The sequence below is a fragment of the Echinops telfairi genome, unplaced genomic scaffold (genome assembly GCF_000313985.2).
Source record: "Echinops telfairi isolate 266 unplaced genomic scaffold, ASM31398v2 ScPeMD7_26;HRSCAF=91, whole genome shotgun sequence".
Lineage (NCBI taxonomy): Eukaryota > Metazoa > Chordata > Mammalia > Afrosoricida > Tenrecidae > Echinops > Echinops telfairi.
This window is the reverse complement of record NW_022103923.1, coordinates 4,797,597-4,805,938: the sequence shown is the minus strand read 5'-3', so window position 1 is coordinate 4,805,938 and position 8,342 is coordinate 4,797,597.

The window sequence follows — 8,342 nt, the reverse complement described above, 5'->3', positions numbered from 1 at the left end:
CTCTCCACTGAAGCCCCCGGCGTTAGGTCCTCATTTTTCCCCTCCCTCCCCGCTCCCCCCTCCCTGGGATACTTCTTATCTTCCTTTGCTCTCAAAATGTCAAGTACTTTTGCTCCAAGAGTACAGTATGCCATATGGTATGATTTGCGCTGTATACTTTATCCACACTCATTTCCCCCAAAGGGCTGGAATATGACTTTAGACAAGGGATATTTCAACTAAAAATAGAATGTTGTTAGTTTAAAAAAATTCTTTACTGGGGATTTTTTTTCTTCTGGTGGGGTGGGTGGGGGGTGGAGTGGACAATAGAGGCTAGTGGTTGGAGCTTACCAGTGGTTATAGATTTGACTCGGGACTCATGGAGATCCTATGTTTCTGAGCACAACTTATCATTGAAACCAAGTTTCAATCACATGTTGTTTGTAAGATCACCAGTCCTTTCTTCTGAGGCATCTCTGGGTAGGCTCAAATCTCCAGTCTTTCTATTAACTGTCAAGAATGTTACCCATTTGCACCATCAATACACTCCAATAGGAGTGCTGATGGTGTGGTGCCTTACTTGTTGGGCTGATAAGTGCAAGGTCAGCAATTTGAAATCAGCAGCTACTCTGTGAGAGAAAGATGGGGCTTTCTACTCCTGTAAAGAGTTACAGTCTCGGAAACCCACAGGGGCAGTTCTACCCTGTCCTACAGGGTTGCTATGAGTTTGGAATCAATTCAATGGTAGTGAGTTTGAGTGGGACGTCAGTGACTGCTGCTTAAGAGTTCTGGAATCTAAAATCCCCCTAGGCTCCTTAACCTTCCAGGCTTCTGCAGGAGAAGGACCCTGTTCCATCTCTGAAGAGAAAATGAGCCTGCTGAGGCAGAAGGGACTCACATTTTGCAAGTCGTATTTAAGTTTCTCTTGTGGCATCATTTCTTGGCTATAGACCAAGCAACAATGACAGAGGGTTGCTTAAAAGGAAAGAAAAAGTCACAACACTACTGAGAACAACCTGGCAGCTACTGTTGCTAGGTGCCATCAAGTCCGCTTCCCCACTCAGTGACCGTATTATGTACAACAGAAAAAGAACTCACTGCCCCAGCCTGCACCATTGTCACCGTCTTTGTCGTGTTTGAGCTCCTTGTTGCAGCCCCTGCGCCAGTCCATCTTAGTGAGGGTCTCTCTCTCTCTCTCTTTTTTTTTTCCTGCTGTTTTGCTCACCAAACATTATGTCCTTCTTGAGAGACGGATCCTTCAGGATAACATGCACGAAGTCTCTGAGACACATTCTCACCATCTGTGCTTCTAAGGAGCATTTGGTCTCTACTACTTCCAACACCGAATTGTTTGTTTTTCTGGCAGTCCATGGTAAATTCAATATTCTTCACCAACATCATAACTCAAAGGCATCAATTCTTCAAACCTCCTCATTCATGGTCGAGTTTTTAATGTGCATACAAAGCAATTAAAAACATCATGGCTTGAGTCGGGTGCACGTTAGTGTTAGAAACATCTCTGCTTTTTACCACGTTAAAGGTATTTTTTTATAGCTGATTTTCCCAGGGATTACATAATTGTATTCCATGGGCATTGACTGGGGAGCCTTGACAACTTCAATTTTTTTCTTTGCTTACCATGCTGCTGGTTATTGGTCCACTTGTGGGGATTTTTGTTTTCTTTGTGTGGAGGTTTCGTCTCTACTGCAGACTGAAGTCCTTGATCATCAAGAGTGAGTACCTCTTGTCCTCTTTGCTTTCAGAAGGCCACGTGGGTCACCTGCAGAGCGAAAGTTGTTAGTGAGCCTTCCTCCGATCCCATGCCGCGTTCTTCATATTATCGAGCATCTCTGATCATTCGCTTAGCATACAAACTGAATTAGTTTGATGATTGGATATAACCCTGACATGCAGTTTTCTTGGTTTTAAATTGCACAGTATACTTTGTTCTGTTCCAATGACTGCTTCTTAGTTTATGTACAGGAGCCGCATCAGCATAATTCAGTATTCTGGAATTCTAATTCTCTGCAATGTTGTCCATAATTTTTTTTATGATCCACACAGTTGAACGCCTTTGCATAGTTAATACAATGCAAATATCTTTCTGATATTCTCTGCTTTTAGCCAGGACCCATCTGATATCAGCAATGATATCCCTCATTCCACAACCTCTTCTGAATCAAGCTTGAATTTCTGGTAGCTTTTTGTTGACTAAACGGTTATTTATAGTGACCCGAAGTATAACCGAGAGAAACATACCTGGTCATTCAACAGCCTCACAATTGTTACGCGTGCACATATTGTGGTAGCCACTGTCAATTCATCTGGTTTAGAGGCCTCCTCTTTTTTGCTGACGCTTCACTTTTTCCAGAGTGACGTCCTTCTCCAGGGATTGACCTCTCCTGATAGCATGTCTAAAGTACATGAGACAGGATCTTCCCACCTTCGCTTCTAAGGAGCATTCTGGTTGTATTTCTTCCAAGACAGATGTGCTGTTCTGCTGGCAGTCCATAGTATATCCGACATTCTTTGCCAACACACCATAATGCAGATGCTTAAGTTCTTTGGTCATCTCTATGCTTTCGTGTGCATATAAAGCATTCGAAAATACCAGGGCTTGGATCAGGCCACCTTGGTGACAGCTTTGCTCTTTAGCATCTTGTGCAGCAGATGCGTCCAGTGCAACATGCTGTTTGATTTCTTGACTGCTGCTTCCATGAACATTGACTTTGGACCTAAGTAAAATGAAATCTGTATAACTTCATTTTTTTCTCTATTGATCATGATATTGTCTATTGGTTCAGTTGTGAGGATATTTGCTTTCTTTATGTTGAAGTATAATCCATACTGAAGGTTGCGGTCTTTGATATTTATCAGTAAGTGCTTCAAGTCTTTTTGGCTTTCAGCACAGCTGTGTTATCTGCGTAGCACATTGTTAATGCGCCTCCCTCCGGTGCTGAGGCTGTGTTCTTCTTCCTGTAGTCCAGCTTCTTGGAGTATTTGCTCAGCGTTCAGATTGAATAAGTATTGGCAAAGGATACTCTATGCACTCCTTCCCTAATTTTAAACCAAACAGTGCCCTCTTGTTCTGTTCAATGACTGCACTTGCTCTGTGAACACGTTCTGAGACAGGTTAGGGACAGTAAGCAAGCTGGGAATGGAAAATTCCTCTAGTTTAAGCTGAAGCCCATTTGCACAGATAAATTCGTTCAAAAACAACCTTCACTCTAGTCCATGACTCCATCCCCCTGGATAAGTGGCTGATAAGCTCTCTAAAAGATGTTTCTTTCAGGAGCAAGTAGCTGATAAGCCCCCTGAGAAGTTGTCCTTCAGAGACAGCTGGCCAGAACCCAATTTCAAGTAGGTGAAAGAAACAGGACCTCGCCCTCCCAATAACCCCAGAATGATATGACTCATGTCAAAGAACCGAACATCACCAGCACCACCTCACTTTGTGCTGCCCAGGCCCCTTTGAAAATGTGAGGGGTCCCATGCCCTTATCTTTGCCAAGATCTAGCCCTACCTGTGATGAATAATGCGTAGCTTCCCCCCAAGTCCTACAAATATATTTGATTTCTTTGTTCTCAAATTTCCTATAAAAACTCCCTTCCCATCACTCTTGGAAGAGGCAACCTCTTTTTGTTTTGTTTTGGCAACCTCTCTTTCCGAGGAGGAATCCTTACTGCCCCCACTTTACTTTCAAGCAAAAAGAAATAAATCTACCCAGACTTTTTATAATCTAAGTGCCTTCTCTGAATAGTCTTGCCAAGGACAGGCAAGGACCCTGTGAGTCTGCAGAAGTCCCCAGAGGGAGGTCCCCTGCTAGGTAACAGTTCCACATGAGCACAATTAAGTGTTATGAAATTCCCATTCTTTGAATTGCTATCCATAGTTTGTTATGATCCTCACAATTGAATATCTTTACAGAGACAATAAAATACAAGTACTGTAAAGCTTTTTGGTATTCTCTACTTCTAGCCAAGATCCATCTGATGGCAGCAATGGTATCTCTCATTCCATATCCTAGTCTAAACTGGGCTTCAATTTCTGTTGATATACCGCTGCATTCATTTTTGAAATATTTTCAGCAAAATTTTGCTTGCATATGATATGTGTTAGTCTGGGTGGACTACAGAAACAAATTCATAGACACTCATATGTGTGTAAGAGAGAATTTATATCAAAGAGCAATTGTACATTAAGAAAACATCCCAGCCCAGTCCAGATAAAGTCCTTAAGGCCAATGTTAGCCCATATGTCTGATACTAATCTATAAATTCCTCTTCAAACTCACGCAAAACATGCAATGATGCTGAGTGCAGGAAGATCACAGGCCAGTGGGTGGAAAGTCTTGTGGATCCAGTGGCGGTGGAAACATCTTAGCATCTTAGTGCTGGTGTGGGTCTCCACATGGCTCCCCCAGTTCCATGTTGCTTGTCAACAGGAATGTCTCCCAGGAAGAGAATGTATCTGGCCTCCAGCAAGCTATTTTTCTCCTTCACGCCTCCAAAAGTGGTCATCAAGCTGTGACCTGATTGACAGGCTAGACTCCATCCCTTTGAAAGTTGACAGGAGACTATGTAACTGCCACATGATAGGAATGATATTGCTTGATAACTTCCACATTCTGTTGGATCACTTTTCTTTGGAATGAGCATAAGTAAGAGTTTCTTAAAGATCTAGGAGGCAAAAGACATTTTCATAGGTATAAACATAGGCATGTACATATGTAAATATATTTATATATAATGATACGGATATAGGTCTGTATACAGATATTTATAGGTTATGTATTAAGGTAGCAGATAGACATTAGGTCTCTACGCAACTCCTCCTTTAATGCAAGAACACTTTTTCTAATAACCTGGGATTCTGTGATGCTCACCTTCCCGACAAAATTGCTTGAAGACAAAATGTGTATATAAGCTAATATGGTGAAGAAAGCTGATGGTGCCTGGTTATTACAAGGTATAGTGTCTGGGACCTTAAAGGCTTGAAGTTAAACAAGCAGCCATCTAGCAGGGAAGCAACAAAGCCCATATGGACGAAGCACACCAATCAGTATGATATCCAAGTGTCAACAGGATCAGGCATCAGAAGACCCAAAACAAACAACCATTTTGATGAGAACGAGGGGGGTCAGAATGGAGACCCAAAGCCCATCTGTAGACAATTGGACATGTCCTCACAGAAGGGTTACAAAGAAAGGATGAGCCAGCCAGGCTGCAGTATAGCACTGAGGAAACACACAACATTCCTCCAGTTCTTTAGTGCTTCCTCCCTCCCACTATCATGACCCCAGTTCTACCTTACAAATCTGGCTAGACCAGAGGATATACATGGGTACAGATAGGAGCTCGCAACATAGGGAATCCAGAACAGATAAACCCCTCAGGATCAATAATGAGAGTAGCAATACCATGAGAGTAGGGGAATGGTGGGGGGAGAAGGGAGAGAAAGGGGGAACTGATAGCAATGATCGAAGTACAACCCATCCCCACCCCCCACAGGTGGACAGACAATAGAAACGTGGGTTAAGGGAGACAGTGGATGGTTTAAAATACAAAAATAAAAATAATTTATAAATTATCAAAGGTTCACAAAGGTTGGAGGGTGGAGAAGGGAGGAGAAAAAGAGGAGTTGATACCAACAACTAAGTAGAAAGAAACGTATTGGAAATAATGATGGCAACATATATACAAATATGCTTGATACAATTGATGTTTGGATTGTTGTAAGAGTTGTAAGAGCCTCAAATAACGTGATTTATTAAAATAAAATTTTAAAAATTTTCTTCCAGTCAGTTGTCCAGGTAACTATCTTCCAAATTTCTTGGCATAGACTAGTGAATGCTTCCGGTACTGCATCAGAGTTTTGTAAACATTTCAATAGGTAATGCTACAATTCCTGAAACATTGTTTTTCTCTAACGCCTTCGGTGCAGCTTGGACTTCTTCCTTCAATACCATGGATTCGTGATCATATGCTACTTCTTGAAATGGCTGCATGCTGACCAATTCTCTTTTGTACAATGGCTCTATATTCCTTCCATCTTCTTTGGATGCTTCCTGTTTCCATCAATGTTTTCCCCATAGAATCCTTCACGATTACAACCTGACCCTTACATTTTTAATCAGCTCTCTCCATTTGAAATATGCTGGATATGTTCTCCTTTTCTGGTTTTCTCACTGCAGGTCTTTGCACATTTCATAATAATGTTTTACTTTATCTTCTTGAGCTGCTTGTTGAAATTTTCTGTTCAGCTTTTACTTCTTTTCTTCTATCTGTTGTAACTACTCTATATTCAAAAGCAAGTTTCAGAGTCTCTTCTGACATGCACTTCAGTCATTTCTTTCTTCCCAGTCTTTTTAATGACACTCTCATTTGCTTTCTTCATGTATGATGTTCATGATGTCATCCCACAACTCATCTGATCTTCAGTCATTAGTGTTCAATATGTAAAATTTTTTCTTGAGCTAGTCTCTCAATTCGAGTGGGATGTACTCAAGGTTGTATTTTGGCTCTTATGGGCTTGTTTTAATTTTCTTTAACTTCAACCTGAACTTGCATATGAGCAATTTGATGGTCTGTTCCACAGTCAACCTGGGCTGATGATATTGAACATCTCCATCATCCTTTTCCACAGGTATTGTCAATTTGATTCCCATGTTGCTCATCTGGTGAGGTCCACATATGTAGTCACCATTTATGTTGTGGGAAAGTGTATTTACAACGAAGAAATCATTGTAAATTGCAAAATTGCAATTTTCTCCAGCTTTGTTTCTATCTCCAAGGCCATATTTTCCAACTATGAATTCCTTCTCTTTTTTTCTCACTTTTGTATTCCAATCACAATTAATTATCAATGAATGTTTGATCAATTTCTGACCGAAGAATTTAGTAAAATTCTTCAATTCTTCAGTGGTTGGTGCATAAATTTGAATAATAGTTGTATTAACTGCTCTACTTTGTCGGTATATAGATATCCTATTCCATATAGACTTGAACTTCAAGGCAGATCTTAAAATGTCCTTTTATATGGTGACTGTCATGTGTATTCCCAGCATAGTAAACCACACTGGCCATTCAACACGTCCAATACCAGTCCATTTCATCTCACTAATGCCTAACCTATCAATCTAAGAGTTCCATTTCATTTTTCAAGACTTTCAATTTTCCTAGATTCATACTTTGTGGATTCCATATTAAGATCACTAATGGATGTTGGTAGCTGGTTCTTCGCATTTTGAGCTGTGCCACATCAACACATGAAATCTCCAAAGCTTTACTCCATTCGTGTCACTAAGGATGATGCGACTTTGAGGAAGCATACCTTCTCCAGTTATATTTTGAGTACCGTCCAACCTGAGGGTCTCATCTTCTGGCATTATACCAGACAATGGTCCACTGCTACTCATAAGGTTTGCAGGGGCTAATCTCTCAGAATTGTATCACTTTTTCCTTCTTTCTAGTATTTTCTTAGTCTAGGAGCTATACTGAAACTGTTCACCAGGATTTGACATCACCACCATCAGTACACAAGCCACAACAGTACGACAAATGGACAGATGAGTTGTGGGATGTTAATTATATTGTTCAATAATCTCCACATGTCATTTGATCACCTTTCTGTGAAATGGGCCCCAATATGGATTTCTTCCAGTCCAGTTGGCTGTCTTCCACATTTCTTGACACAGACAAGTAAGCCCCTCCAGAGCTGCATTTATGTTAAAATACTTCACTTGATAATCTTCTAATTCCTGGAGACTTGTTGTCCACCAATGTCTTCAGCATATCTTGGACTTCTTTCTTTGAAACCTTCAGTTCTTGATCATATGATACCTCCTGAAATATCTGAGTATTCATCAAATCTAACTGGTACAGTGACTGTGCATCCCTTCCATCATCTTTTGATGTTTCATGGGTCGTTCAGTATTTTGCTCAAAGAATCCTTCAATATTGCAACTTGAGGTTGGAATTTTTTGTTTAGTTATTTTAGTTTGAGATATGATGAGCATATTTCACCCTTTTGGTTTGCTAACACTAGGTCTTTGTACGTTTCATTGTAATACTTTATTTCATCATTTCTTCCAGTCATTTTAGCTTCTCCAAATTCTAGAGTAAGTATCAGAGTTCTTCTAACATCTTCTAACATCTATTTTGGCCTTCTCTTTCTTGTCTCTTGAATTACCTTTTGCTTTCTTCTTGCATGATGTTTCCATGTCATTCTCCAACTTGTCTTGTTTTCAGTCATTAGTCTTCAATGCTCAAATCTATTCTTCAGATGGTCTCTAAATTTAGGTGGGATGTACTCCAGGTCATAATTTGACTCTTGTGGATTTGTTTAATTTTCTTTAGTTCCAA